The sequence below is a fragment of the Haemaphysalis longicornis genome, unplaced genomic scaffold (assembly GCF_048455015.1).
Source record: "Haemaphysalis longicornis isolate Haplotype H1 unplaced genomic scaffold, Haemaphysalis longicornis Haplotype H1 scaffold_3, whole genome shotgun sequence".
NCBI classification, from domain to species: Eukaryota; Metazoa; Arthropoda; class Arachnida; order Ixodida; family Ixodidae; genus Haemaphysalis; species Haemaphysalis longicornis.
The window spans coordinates 210,989,478-211,004,478 of record NW_027526335.1 but is presented as its reverse complement, the minus strand read 5'-3'; the positions used below and the strand labels follow the sequence as shown (position 1 = coordinate 211,004,478).

The window sequence follows — 15,001 nt, the reverse complement described above, 5'->3', positions numbered from 1 at the left end:
TTCGGCAAATTGCTCGAAAAATTACTCTTCTCCCGCATCTATTTCTTTATGGTGAAACAAAAACTCCACCACCCGGCACAATTTGGTTTTACGCACAACAAAAACACCACATTGGCTCTATTTCAGTTCCGCGAGATTTTACAAGCTCGCCGTCAAAATTCCCTTCATTCCGTAATAATTTCATTGGATTTTCAGGGCGCGTTTCACTCGGTGTGGCACCCCACAGTTTTAAATTTCCTCCGGCAGCAAAGGTAGGCACATACCACAGCCAAAGCTAGCTCTGATCGACTTTCTAATTCGCGCCGCTGATTACCCGAAACTACCAAGATGGTATCATCGGCGTACGCTTGGATATGCACCCCCGTTGGCAGCCGTGTATCCAGAAGCCCGTGGAGTACAATGTTCCAAAGCAGAGGGCTCAGACGAGACCCCTGCGGGCTTCCAAATCGACTGCGGGGCAGAGACCTCCCCTTTTCTCGACTTAAAGGCCAACTGCACTCAAATTTCACCTCGACCAAATTTATTTTTAATGCGTACTAAGTACCCCCAAATCAGCTGGGAAACGAGTGGTAGCCCCGTTAAACGACTGGTTAATCAGTTAGAAGCGTTTAAAAAAGCTCCGCCGCAGAGCACGCTGCACCTGCCGGCGGATCGGGTAAACAGCTACGACGCGCCTGTGACGTTCCAGCCGACAGGGGATTCTTCCTCTGGCCAGCCACGAAGCTGGAGAACCGGTCAAGCTGTGCTGCGCCGCTTCAACCATTCCCTGCTCCGTGCGCTCGTGGAGCTTGCGCGCAGACATTCGCCTGAGCTGTTGACCGTCCGGCCGCTCGCTGGACGACTGCAACGTCACTGCAATGGCCGCGCTCTCCTCGGTTTCGGTTTCAAAATCGCCGATTTTTGCTGGCCGTGTGCGGCGTCCACGCGCATATTTCAGCTGTTGTGTTTGGCATGTTGGTTTCTTTTTAAGCAGACTATAGGAAAATAGGGTTTTCAAGAGGTCGAAATTTTGAGTGCAGTTGGCCTTTAAACACCACAACCCGGTGACTAAGAAAAGAACGGAGCAACCGATACAAGTTGCCAGGACAGGAATTTTGTCGGAGAAAATTTAGTACCATCGGATGCCAGACAGAGTCGAATGCTCCCTGGAAATCGAGGGATATTAGTACAGACTGAAGGAGAAGGAAATTTTGACGCCGTGAAAGTAAGACTTCTTTTAGATGATGCAGTGCCAATGTAGTGCTTTTATTGTGGGTAAAACCAAATTGCGCGGGATGCAGCAGTTTTCTTTTGGCAAGAAAGAAATAAAGTCGAGAGAAGAGGAGTTTCTCAAGCAATTTCCCGAACACGGAAAGCATACATATCGGCCGATAAGAATTTGGATTCTTGGGGGGTCGGCCTAATTTAGGGATAAAGATGACCTTAGCGAATTTCCAAGCCTTGGGGAAGTGTCCTAATTTGAGCGCGGTATTGAACAGGAATAAAAAGAACTGCGGGTGAGCCGCGTAGAACGACTGCGCCATCTCGGGCGACAAGTCATCCAGGCCAGGGGCAGAACGCATTTTGAGGCCCTGAACCGCCGCTCCGACCTCAGCAGGCGTGAACGGCCTGTCATTAACTGCCGCGAGATAAGACGGCCGAATAATACATATCTTTACGAAGTAATCGTTCAAGAGGTTCTCGGGCTCGCTGAAACCTGTGGCGCAAGGACCTCACCCAGGACCGCTCTCGAGCTATTTCTGCAGACCACCACTGTTTGGCCTGCGGGTACACCTTGACAGTCTGAACATTCGCCGCCTTTAATGAATTGAAGATATCATAGAAGTGGTCCACAACTAGATCAAGCGACTGCGGATCGTTCAGCTCGCATCGGACGACCCGGCCGAACCATTGCTCTAGCGATTGAGCAGACAACTCGGTTCATACCCGCCCGTGTCAAGCACTTACAGGTTGGCAGCCAGTGCGAGCGAACTGAAAAGGCGATATACTTATGGTTGGATAAAGTCGGCGTGTCACACACTCTCCAGTTAACCAGCGCGTTTCTCCAGGCAGATGAAAATGTGGTTAGGTCAATCCACGCCTCGGAGTAATCCATCGCAAAGGTGGGCGGTGAAGAGGGGTCGTTGATTACGTCCAAATCGTTGCACATTAAAAATTGGGCGACTTCGTAACCGCTAGAATCCATAGCGCTGCCGCCCCAGCGTGGGCTCTTAGCATTGAAATCCCCCGCTATGATTACGTGCGGACATACGTTTCAAAGCAGTAATTGGTTACACAGGGACAGAATTTCTGAGATAGCTACGGATGGGGCGGCATAGACTGCTATTAATAGGAAGGAAAAAGACTGGGCGGTAAATTTCGTAGCGACCACATACTGGGAAGTCAGTATTGGGAAAGGGTCATAGGGAAAAGAGTGAGTCAGAAGGAGAAGTTTTGGGTCGGTTGGGTGAGCAAATTGTGTAATGTTATGGGGTAAGCGTGGTAGACGACCTGACTGAACGTAAGGGTCCCCGACCACGGCGAAGTGTGTAGCCTGATTTTGAATAAAGTCGATTAAATGTGAGGTAGCCGATCTGGTATGATCTAGATTTGCCTGTACAAATTTTAAACCCTCCAGCGACATAAGCAACAATATTGGCTCTGCAGGAGATCTCAGGCGGCTGCCGGGTCAATCCCCGGCCCCTCTCCGTAATCTGTACGAGCACGTAGCATGGCCACCCGCGCCGAAACAGATGCACAGGTACTCGCTCCGAAGAAGTGGTTGTGTGGCCTCCTCCATTTGCGGCATTTGTTACACACGTAACTCGCATGTTCGGCCAGTGTGCACTGTGAGGTTTCATGGTCAGCCGCACAGTTGTTGCAAACTACGCTGCTAGCCTCACACCGAGCCGTGGCGTGTCCGAGGGAGGAGCACTTAAAGCATGTCGGGACATAGAGGTTTTCCGTAAGGGAACAAGAGGTCCATCCAATATGGAGTCTGCATTTTTGCCTCAGGGAATTGAAAACCTGTGGCGAAACCTTGACGATGTGCGTCCTCGTGCCATACCATTCGGTAAATACCTTGCGATGATGAAAGTCCTCTGTAGAAATAGCCAGATCATTTTGGGAGTTGATTTGGCTCAAGAGCATAGCCGGCACAATGGACGAGTCTACTCCGGAAATTTTTAATTGAGGGAGGCATCTAATGGGCTTTCTGATTTCTAAAGCCGATCTGGTTACTGGGGTAGTGGTTATGGCACGTTCTAAGTTATCGAGGTAATGTTTGGTCTTAGATGCGATCGTCAGACTTGAACGTGTGGGCCGGAATGAAACCGGGCCGACTCCGATTTCACCTGAGATGAATGTAGACTTTAGTAGCGTGGCGATGTCCTTTGCTGGTGACGACGAAAGGGCCGTGAGGCGAAGCTGGAGAGTGTGCTCCTGCCGGCCATCCCCGGCGACGGACGACGCCCGGGACAGGGGGGGAGGAAGCCGGCGGAGCCCCCGGCGCCACGGCGCGATGCGCAAGTATATCCGCGTAGAGCATAGGAGCCGCCACGGCACCCCCATCCGCAGGCCGGGGAGGACAATCCCGGGAGCCCTCCAGCTCCCGCCGAAGTTCAAGGACTTGCCCCTCGGCATACGACTTCCCTGCGGTAAGAGACATTATCAGGCGCTGCAGCTTGAAATAGATTTCCATTACCTTCTCTCGCACGGAGCAGGGAACTTTATTTCTGGTGTCACTGAGGAGATTCAGGAGGGATAAACCGAGCGCCGAGCAGTCCTCACTCGGCAAATCCCCACTAATGGGGGGATTGGCCCCCACACCGCCACCAGAGGGATTGACCGAAGGCACCGAAGCGCCCTCCAAGCCAGAGCGCGGGGGATTTGCCTGCGCCGCTGTTTCAACCGCATCCACCGCCGCAATAACTGAAGCTGCCTCATCTGTTAATATCGAGCTGCATGTGGGCGATGCCGAATGCGGAGGCAGCTGACCCGCCTCCATGCGAAAGCAAAACAAGGAGCTCAAGCTGCGCAGCAAGGTTAGCTCAACATACCTCACTCGGGGCAGCAGTTAAGCCTAATTCCGAACGCAGGCCGCGGGGGCTAAAAAACCCACATTTCCCGTGGCGGCCCCAGTTGGAGCGGAGAGAGAGAGAACAGACTTTATTTACAGATCCTGCGTGGGGTTGCCAACCGGCCGCGCAGGGCTCGGGGCTTCCCTTCTAATGCCCTAGTCTATTAAAAGTCCTAGGGCACTGGGCCTAGATCTCGGGGTGTGCTCCTGGCAGGGCGTCCGGTACTGGGGTCCCACGGCACCCGGTAACCGGGTCCTTGGTCCCCTTTCTCTTCTGCCTAGCCAGGGCCTCCTCGAGCCGCTGGATCGCCCATCTCTGTGATGATGAGTCTATGGAGCGCAACCAGCGTTCCACTTGCTCGGGGTACGTGGCATCCAGGGACTGCCCGTCCCCATCGCGCACTTCACCGCCGCACTTCATGATGTGGCCGAGTGTCGCTAGTTCCCTGTCACAGACGCTACACACTGGGTCTGCGAACACCTCGGGGCAGATGTGGCGCGCCAATGCCGGGGTTAGCACGCATTCCACTTGCATCTGACGAAGCATCACCGACTCCGCACGGGATAGTTCGTGGTGCGGGGCCGGGTACTCCCTCCTCTCGCCCCTGAATCGCTTTAGGATCTCTCCGTAGTCCGTCAGGGGCTCGAGGTCTTCCTCGGCGTTGGTTTCGCCTGCATCCGCGGAGAGGCTGGTGCTGGCGTCCCGGCATCTGACGAGTTCACGGGCCGCCGCGTCCGCTTCCTCGTTGCGGTTGTCGACGCTCGGCAGCTCCCCCATGTGTGCGGGGAACCACTTGATAACGGTAGTCGGGCTAGCGGGGGTGCTCCCTGCAGCCCGCGAGGCCCTGGCGAGCCCCACAAGCCGCTCGGCATCCCGCCAGACCGTGCTCCTGGCGAAATTCTTTACCGCCGTCTTTGAGTCACTTAGCACCGTGCGGGTGCCCGGTACCCCCATCGCCAGGCCTATCGCCGCCTCCTCTGCCTGGCCGGGCGTACTGGCCCGCACGGTGCCTGCGTTGAGTAGATCCCCCGTAGATGCCTGGACGACTGCAACCGCGTAGGCGTCTCTCCTTCCAGGGTACTTGGCTACGTCCACGTACGCAGCGGCCCCGTCGTGTTGGTATTGCCTGGCCAGAGCTGCCGCCCTCGCCCTGCGTCGGTCCAGGTCCCTCTCCGGGTCCATGTTCTTGGGCAGCGGGAACACAATGATGCCCCTCGCCGCCTCGTCGCTCAGGGGGACTTGCTCTTCTAGCACCCCGTCGCTGCTTGCTCGATCTCCCGGTGGCTTGAGCCCCGCGCGGTCGAGGACTCTCCTGCCCGTTGTCGTGCCGTTCAGCCGGGTCAGCTGCGATATTCGTTGGGCCTCGCTGATCTCCGAGAGCGTGTTATGTACTCCCAGAGACAGCAAGGCCGACGTTCTCGTACTGGGTAGTAGGCCCAGGGCACTCTTGTAGGCCTTTCTGATGGCGGCGTCGATCTTGCCTTCTTCCGCCTTGGTCCAGCGGTGGAAGGCTCCCGCGTATGTTGCTTGGCTAACGACGAAGGCCTGCAGCAAACGCAGGAGCCCCCTCTCGTTCATGCCTCGGTGTCTTGTCGACACCCGCTTCACGAGGCGGGTGGCGATCCCGATCTTTGTCACGATGTTCTTCAGAGCCGTGGTGTTCGTCTGGACCCCGTCCACGAACATCCCCAGGATCCTCAGCCCGGGCACGTGCGGGATCGGTGCACCGTCGCTCGTCCGCACCACGATGCTCCTTGCGGCCTCCTGGCTTGCCGCCTTCCGGTGCCTCCCCGGGGGCGGCAGGATGAGAAGCTGCGATTTTTGCGGCGAGCACCGCAGGCCCGTGCTCGAGAGCGCGGACTCCACGGCGTCCACCGCGGCTTGGAGATTCGACTCGATCTCCCCGTTGCTGCCGCCCGTGACCCAGATGGTGACGTCGTCGGCGTATAGGCAGTGTCGGACCCCCGGGTTCAGCGTCTCCAGGCGCCTCGCCACCTCGATCGGCCGGACACGTTAAGAACCCTGGCGAAGCGTGAGAATGAGGTATAAAAGGAACGAGCTCACCAAAATGCTGTGAAAGTACGGAGCCGACGAAAAGGATCCTCTTCTTCGCTTTATGTTCAAGGTAGCTACATGGCATTCATATCTAACTCTTTTTTTTCAGTTATTTTCTGCAGCCTGAAAAACTCGCGACAGTGGAAACAGTTTGGTTACCTGGGGGGACATTTTCCCATCAATTTGGGTGGCTGCCTTGGTTGGTGTCAGTGCGCCTTTGGTGCAGGTTGTAGCAGGATGCTCTGCCTGTATCCATGTTTCGAGGGGAAGTTGGTCACTGGACAGGCGATGTCAGTGCTGGTGGCGGCTTCTGTAAAATGGGCCAGCCGCAGTTCTGGTTCATGCATGTAGTTTCGACGAATGATGTCATGAATTTGGCTTGCCATTATAGCAATGCCTTCAGAGCTTGGGTGCGAGCGGTCTGCAGCAAGAACACGTCACTAAAAAAAAACGCTTTAGTCCATGGTTGAGGTAGAAGACACCTCTGGTCGATTGACAGAGTTTTTGAACCAGAAGGCTTCACGGTTGAATCTTTCAATGTATTGCCCGTTGAAGTTTCTTCATCGTCGGTTTGGTGCTCATGGTAGGGCAAGAGTAGCATACACTGTCTTTATGTTGGGATGGTCTCATCTGATGGTGCCCAGTAGATTCTCATAGGCCTTGAAGGCCGCTGAACAGAGGTTACGGCTAAATCATTCGTGCTGATGGGCAGAATGACTGTTGTCGCAGTCTCGGCTGTCAAATCTATCAATGAGGGAACGTCTTTATTCTTTGCTTTGTGCACGTACAACCTCACTTGCGTATTGTTCTCCTCTGGAAACCGGCGCTGACTGATGGCAGTTACAACTTGTCACCTCCTGCAGACCACACGGTAGCTGGTCAGCGCCTGTGCAAAGGGCAGGCGCGGGCACTTGGCGATTGGGTGGTCGCTGCCACAGCGTGGGCAGGACCGGTCGCACGCCTTGACCTCGGGGGCATCAAACAAGCCGCAGCGTGAGCACTGCACGGCCTTGCATTCCGCTGCCATTGCACTAATGGTGCACCCGGAGCATCCCGTCGTACTCGCACTGGACAACGTAGCGTCCGATGCCCAGAAATTTTGCCACTGGCTGTGCCATGTCCAGCCGGATGTAACGAACGCCTGTCGCCAGACCTGGCACAGCCCTCAGCATTTCCTTAGGCACCTCGGACGCATCCATCGGTTGGGATGACACCCGCACCACCTTTTCTCGTGGTCCACGGTAGGAGAAGCGGATGTTGTGCTCCCCCACTGTGATGCTGGGGTCAGAAAGCATTTCCTCGACTTCCGCCTTCATCTTAAACAGTATTTCTGTCCGCCCTCCCAGGAAGTCCTGTACCCCATGGAGTTTGGCAAGTGTAAAACGCTGGAGGAGCGCCCTACCGACTTCTGCGGTCGATACCCCGCGGGGGCTACACGGCAGATTATGAGCGGGTGCCGCCATGGCTGGGGCCATGGCGGGAGCATGTGCCGTTCCTACGTAGCTACAGGTTTAGTTGTGGTGCAGGGGTGGGCGCAGGTGGTGGTAGGAGCAAGATAGTGTGGGGTGGGGGCTTGGACTCTGCGGTAGCACAGATGCATGCAAACACCGTTACCTGTGCGCTATACTAAATACGCTCTGTAGAAAGAAGTAGTAGCTGCTCCTTCGTAAAGTTTAGCGTCTCTTTCTTGTCTTCATCAATGCTGCCTTCCAATTTGTCCAGAAGGGAATGTATTGCTTGCGCCAGGTGGCGACAAGTGCAGCGCTTCTCAGACAGCATGCACAGGTTGTTCAAAATTTCCAACAAGGAACTTCCTTTTTAAACTGAGTCTGGTACAACAGCGCTACCAAGGTTCTTGAGCCTTGATGGCAGGCAAAGACTTTAAGGTTTGCAAACACTGTCAATGACGTATTCAACCAAGGTTCGCGATAGTCGATAATGTTCAAAAACATCAAGCACTCCTCTTTATGAATCACAGTCGACTTCGGCGACACTGATACCCCTTGCAGGCGTGCCTTTAGTTATACAAGGGACGAAAACCGGTCTCTTTCTTGCTCCGCTTCATATGACGCCAGCGACTCTTCCACGGCGCAGGCGAGTTGGGAGGCTTCTTGTCAGCTCCCCTTGGTGTCGGGTTTCTCTCGTGCTCTGGTCTCGTAATCATAGGTAGGACGGACTGCCGGGAATTACCGTTGTCACCGGTAGAGGACGCAATCGTGGTACTGGGAGTGTGACTTCGACAACTCTCCCTGTCCTTGTATCTGTGTAAGATGTCATCCTCTCTATGCATGAAGCGTCGAAATTATCCACGCACACCTGCACAGACGTTTCATGAATGTCTGAGAAGCCACTTCTCAAAAGAACAACATGTGCTCCCATTTGCATGATCGTGTTTACAGTCCATGTAGCTAAAACAAAGTTCACCTGCGCTTTGGCAGCATCTAAATAAAAGCGCTGCGCTAGGAGGTACAATATGAAAGCAAACACGGGAGCATGGCGCCACCGCGCTCCACGAAGCGCTGCCACCGAGAGCTTGCAAGAATGGACAGCACCATGGCACTGTTTGATAACAAAAAAAGCACAGCTGACCATCCTTCCACTTAGCAGCAGTCACCTACCTGGTTGGTGCCCTTCTAGGCAAGGTCCTCCTAAAGCTGCACCGTGGGTTTTCTGTTTTTCTGCATGGCAAATCCTTTGATGTCACTGCAAACAAGCTCAGTCGGGTAGAGCTGGCAATGATAGGGAGTTGTGCGCAAAACTTTATGCCGAGCTGCTTTAGTAATGCAGTCGATGGGGTAAGTGCCTCACCTCGTGAGCACACTTTCTACAATCTTCATGGGTGCTGGCTTAACCGTGCCTTGTTCCCACCCGAGTGCCCTTTTATGTGAGCCAGTCCTGTTTCGATTTTCAGTCTACTCGTGCATTACACCAGTAAAGGAAGGTTCGTTGCTTCTTTTGATTTTTTGATGTGCCGATGTTGCGTGTAGAGAAGCCTTCTTGATGATCTGCATTGGTGCCTCATGTTGCAGCGCTGATGACATGATGACGATCTTTTTGAAGGGTTTTCGAAAACTGTATATTTAAACAGTATTCATATACAGAATATTTACTGAATTTGGGGCTAACAAAGTAAGAAATAAGTGAGTTTTAGCCAGCTATTACTTTCGGCTCGCGGCACCCCCGTCACTGACGGACCCTCGCCTATGACGGCCCAGGTGGTAAGACCCTCCCTAGCCAAACCTGGCTATCTTGGCAATACGCCGACCGTACACATAGCACATTCAACCCTGATGATCGAACCCTGAGACCTGTCTCGTAGGTTTGATGGGTCCCTTAGTCCCCACCCCCCGCCGCACTGGCCAATCAGCATCTCGTGGCGATCTCATTGGTTGCGTTACAGAATCCGGGCATAAACTGCGGCGGGCAATGCCCCCCCCCCCTGTAACGCAGAAATGCTGGTCACTCTCCTGCCACCACAAATAAGGAAAAGACCGCAAGCAAATAAGTCAAGTACAACGGAACACCCAGAACCCCGCGAAAATACGTGCGAGTGCCCGGGGGGAAGCTTTTGCACACACGGTCGGCGCTGCCTGTCCCCACGCCCGCACGATGCGCGTGTAACGCCTCGTCCAAGGCCGGGTCGCCACCATAAACCAGCGGTGACCCATAACCGTTCATCTTGACGAACGTGACGTGCCTTCTAGACTACCTGCAATTGACAAGCGATTGTCCCCCGATGATTGGACACCACGCCAAAATCCACGTGCAGAGAATACTGGATGCGGCGGACACCGCAGGCTTCACCTTCCCCGTATTGACCCCGGGCAGCCAAAGCAACATCTTTGCGGCTCCTTACTGTGCGCATTGCAGTATGGGCCAACAATGACAGAGCCACCGCCATATATCGTCTGCTGTCCAAGCACAGTTGGCAGCTTGAGGCTACCTCGTTTTCAGTAGTGTGACGGCCTACTTATCTTACAACTGTCTCTCCGGGTAAATGCACGCAGGTGGCCCCAGAAGCAAGTGCCGGCACGTCCACGGAATGGGCCCCGAGCCTCCGACTAACGTTTTTTCACACTCGCACTGTGCGGTGTAACGCGTCGTTCAGAGAAACGCAACAACCCGGTGGAGGCCCGCGCCAGTTTGTCTTCATGCAGGTGGCATGACCCAGAGGCCGCTTGCTCATGGCAGGCTGGCTGCCATAAAGTTAATCATGCATTCATTTCCCGTTCGGGGTAACCACCACTGCACATGCGTTTGGAACTTACAGCATTGGTGGTGCTTGGAAACCTTACAGCACCTTAGCTTCCTTCACACAATAATAAGGGGCATCGCCCATGACGATGGGATTTGTTTGCCAGCAGTCGGGGCAGCAATTTTTCCGTCCGCCATTTCTCGAAATGGGCCCCGTTCATTTTGTCGTGGTAGTCGCCTGTGCCCTTCTTTGTGTAAAATACTTTGCCAGCTCCTTCAACGAAGCAGTCCTCATTGTCCCAATGGGTCACGATAAGTGCGCCTCCAGTGCTGTTTTCCAGGACCGCGGAGAGTCTCTTTGCTTGGTCGTACCTTTGCGCGGTTTCGTCGACCCATGCTGGGCTGGTCGTGTGTCTAGTGTTCACCCACGTCGGGTTCGTGTAGAAAATGCTCCTACTCTGGCTCCTTAGCCCTTGTATTTCATGCAGGTAGTTATGGTGGCACTTCCCAATGTGGGTCGCCTCGGTGCGGAGTGCTTGACCACTTTTTGAACTTGAATCTAAGCTTCTTGAGCGTTCTGCGCGTAGTCACTGTAGACCCAATCGACAAGTTTTCGTCATTCTGAAAATATTAAGTCAGCTTCGGCACACTTGGGAATTCATTTCACTCGAAAAAAACTGTGGGAAACTCTTTGCAGCACACTCAAGTCAAAGCTGTCCATGAGTTGCGTCACCTTTGCCGACGCATAAATGCTTATTTGGGGTCCATGGCTCTCCAGTTTGTTTAGACTCGGTCTCTACCTTACATTGGTCTAATCTGCTGCTCTTCTCATAACAGAGTTCGAGCTCATACTTATTCACCCTCCCTTTCTCAGTGCGCATACAACATTCAGTGGCAACTGCTTGGCCTGTTCAAGATAAAGCGATATCTTCGCACAATACCGCAGGTACATCCAAAGAGTGACTTCACGCATGTCAAGCTTGGGAGTAACGGTGCCACTTGAACCAATAGCATCCACAAATTTGCCAGCTTTATATTCAAGCAGAAGACAAAATCTCGTAAATTTTGGGGCCATTTGGAAATTATATTTTAAATAATGAATCTAGTTTGAATCTGGTATGAATCTTGGGCGAACAAATGTGGCAGGGGAGGGCTGTTGCTTCAGAGTTTTCTGCCCTTCCGTCTTGTATTGCGTGCTTTAGCCGAGTGCCCTCATTTGCGACAGTAGCTGCAGACAGTCTTCTTTGCATTCTTGCACTTGGATGCAATGTTTCCATCCCCGCAGTGGCAGGCAGGGGTGCCCCTTATGCATGGTGAGTCAAGAAAACGCTGCCAGTGTTCGCTTGGGGTATCTCCAGTGCTTCCTTCTTTCATTAAAACAGCTAGTTGGGCGAGTTGGGTTAAGTCCATATTTGCAAGACGCAAAAAAGGTGCGGAGCAAAAGAATGAGTTATACGTAGACAGGGCACCTTCTTCGCTGCATCTATTGCTAGTGCGGTCTTAACAGTGGAATCGAAGGTAAGATCTGCTTCGTCGAGCAGTCTTGCTTGGGTGTCTGAATTGTTTATATTGCACACAATACGGTCACGGAGCATGATTTCAAGTTCTGCAGCTAAGTTGCAGCACTTGGAGTCTTTTTAGCAGTACATTGGAATTGCTGCAGATTCTGCTTCCGTCCGCACGTGCTAGTTGAAGCAGACACACTGCACGATGGCAGGTGGCTTTGGGCACTAGCAATTTCCAAGAGCCAGAAAAATCTCATTTAGTGTTTGTAAATGGGCTTAGCGCACTTGATCAAATTGCCGAGCAATGGATGTTTTCTGCGTGCAGCAGCTGAAGAATACGGGTGTTTGCTTGCCTGGGGCGACTTCATTCACCAAGAAAAATGCTTTAAGCCTGCCCACCTTTGAGGGCATCATCTCTGCCCCCCCCCCTTCTTAAATGGCTCGAAGTGGACAAAATTCGGTATGTGAGTGGATGGTTGGGTGGTAAAAAACAAAGACCTTCTCTTGAGTGCGTTTGTCGTCCTCATCGCTAGTTTATGTAAGGGGGGATGGCCGGGTGGAAGGCGGGGAATACTGCCAACAGAAGTGCAAAGAAGCGAGTGCAAAGAAGCGAATAACACAGAGAACAAGCCGCATTGCTTGAGCTGTTTGCCCAAGGAAAATTTCTTTTTCATTTACCACAGTCAGCTGTGCCAGGCCTGCACAGAACACAAAATTCTTGGTTCCACGTGGTACACTGCTCTTCAGCTAGCATTGTAACAATGGTAAAGGAGTGAACACTTCGATCTCACGCTGGTTTTCCCACACTTGTTTTGTATTGCAGTTTATGTGTTATGGAAAACTATATAATCGAGGCAGGCAGCATTCAAACAGTCATTCAGCATTCTCATTAGGCTGTTTGGAAAGCAGTGCTGCTTTCAGGTGCTGCACTTGTAGTTTTGCCTTTAGTAGGCACACCTCCATCTTGGAAGTGACGTATCGCTTCGCCCACTCGTTGGCGGGGTCTTCTCTGTGTTGCTCTGTCTGATGCTCTTCATGTGAAGCCAAAAGTCTGGCATCAAGCTCTATGGTAAGGCTCTGCCCTGGCAGGCTATCCTGAGCATCTCGAAAAAACAAACTGCGCGCAAATTAACGGGGACAAGAACACATGAAGACGGCACAAGCGCAAACTCGCAACTAGTTCATTATTGCACAATTCAAAGCTTTAAATGCCCAAACGCCACGCCCCCAATGCGTCACAGTTGTCGGCGCACTCAGCCGAAAATACAAAAAACGGTAACAACACTACCACAAAACGAACTTTGAGGCGCACGAATGGCGAAAAATCAGCAAAGATAACCGCATCATACATGGATTAAGACCCCCCTCCCACCCCCAACACGCATGCCCAGAAGAGGCACCGAAATAGCGCTCAATGCGCATCTAAATATGCGACTTGAATAAGCAGGGCGATAGAGGGATGACTGATGCAGTCGGAACCAGCTTTTATGATGTGGCTGACTTCTACAATTTCTCGCGTTTGCTCCTCCTCCTTGTCGTTCCACAAGCCAACGTGTGCCTTGCCAGCAAATGGAGGAACAGAGTTGTGGATGTATAAAAATTGTCTATGTAAATATGGTAACCCTGGTCCAGATATGGCTCACATAGCTTGGTGACTACATCGAAAGCTAAGCCGTTGGGACTTGGTTTTTCGCGCTTCCCTGTGTAGACGAAAAATTGTATGGTGTAACCAGTCTGGGGGTCAGCAAGCACCCGTAGCTTGCACCCCCACTTCACAACTTTGTCCTTGATGTACTGCCGTATACCTGACCGTACTTTCGATTTTACCATTCTTTCGTCTACTGAAAGGCTTCTTTGCGGCTGGAAAAATTTGCTGACCGTTCATTCATATGCTGAAGCAGCCAAGAAACTTTGTCACCAGCTTATGTCCTCTTTCCTCATCCGGGTCCGAAACAGGGAGCATTCCCAAAAGAGCAAAAAAACAAAAAAAAACGTGTTCTTGACATCGTTTGGGGAGGAGCAAAACCTGAGAACAAGAGGCCTCCCCTCCAGTGGAGGTGCAGTCGTGGCAGTTCAACGATGCCCACATAGATAAGGCCAATGAACTTCTTCATTTCTGCAGCTGTGACTGTCACGCGTCTCACGCGGCCGAGAAATGAGGCTCAAGTTGATTCATTTGATGGCAACACAATATATTTACATAACAAAACCACTCAAACGAACGAAATCATAGCGACCGAACACACATATATCACCCTAAACAACAAAAACAAGCACGACCTCACACTACCAACACTCTACTCCTAAAGTCACTATAATACATTAACTGTCTCTGTCAGATTCAAACAAATCCTACCGCCGGTACCACGGTGCGATGCCGATGACGTGTCCCAGTGGGTCGGTTGGGTTACGCGTCACCCAACGTCGCCGAACGTCGCGATGGCCCGTGCTGGTGCATCGTGGTCCGGAGCTGCCCGCTGTGCGATGACTCGGCTTCGCTGAGCAGCGCGGCTCAGCAGGAGGCCAGCAGGGCGAAGCTGTTAGTCGTAGGTGGTCCGTAGCTGCCCGCTGCCAGACGGTGCGATGCCGCTGGTGCGTCGTGGGGCACGGCTCGACGGGTCGCCGGCGGTGCGATGCCGCCGGTCAGCAGGAGGCCAGCAGAGCGCAGCTGCTGGTAATCGGTGGTTCCGGGCAGCCCGCTGCCAAACGGTGCGATGCCGCTGGTGCGGTGTGCAGGCACGGCCCGAACTTCCCACCGTTCCTCCAAAGAACCCGTTCCACTCGGTCTACTCCAACTTTGTTCTCTTCCTCTTCACCTCGCATTCTATCGTGTGCGGCTCCCATTTGCTGAACCAGCTACCTCCTCCTCTTCGATTACCCTGTGTTTCTTCTCCATTGGTCACTTCAAAATCCTTCTAACCATCCCGTATGTTGCTTCTGTCTCTTCATCTTGTCTGACAACATCTTCTGGGGCCAATCCCCCTTCGGGTATGGGTTCTTTTGACCACATGACAGTGACCTCTTTCCACGAACCATCAGGCTCAGCATACGACTGCTTATGCAGAATTTGAGTCCACGCATACTTATCTGTGTTGGCGCACATCCTGTTTATCGCCTCAGCTGTGAAGAACATGATGAAAACGTCGATCGCCCTTGTGAGCCGCTTCGCTTCACTGCGCAGCACCATGC

At 52.9% G+C, this 15,001-nt stretch overlaps 1 pseudogene; it reads right to left on the bottom strand.

Annotated features, from left to right (window-relative positions):
* Positions 1-7,616: 7,616 nt before the first annotated feature.
* On the bottom strand, positions 7,617-8,720 carry LOC144175674 (uncharacterized; annotated as a pseudogene).
* Between the last annotated feature and the right edge of the window lie 6,281 nt (positions 8,721-15,001).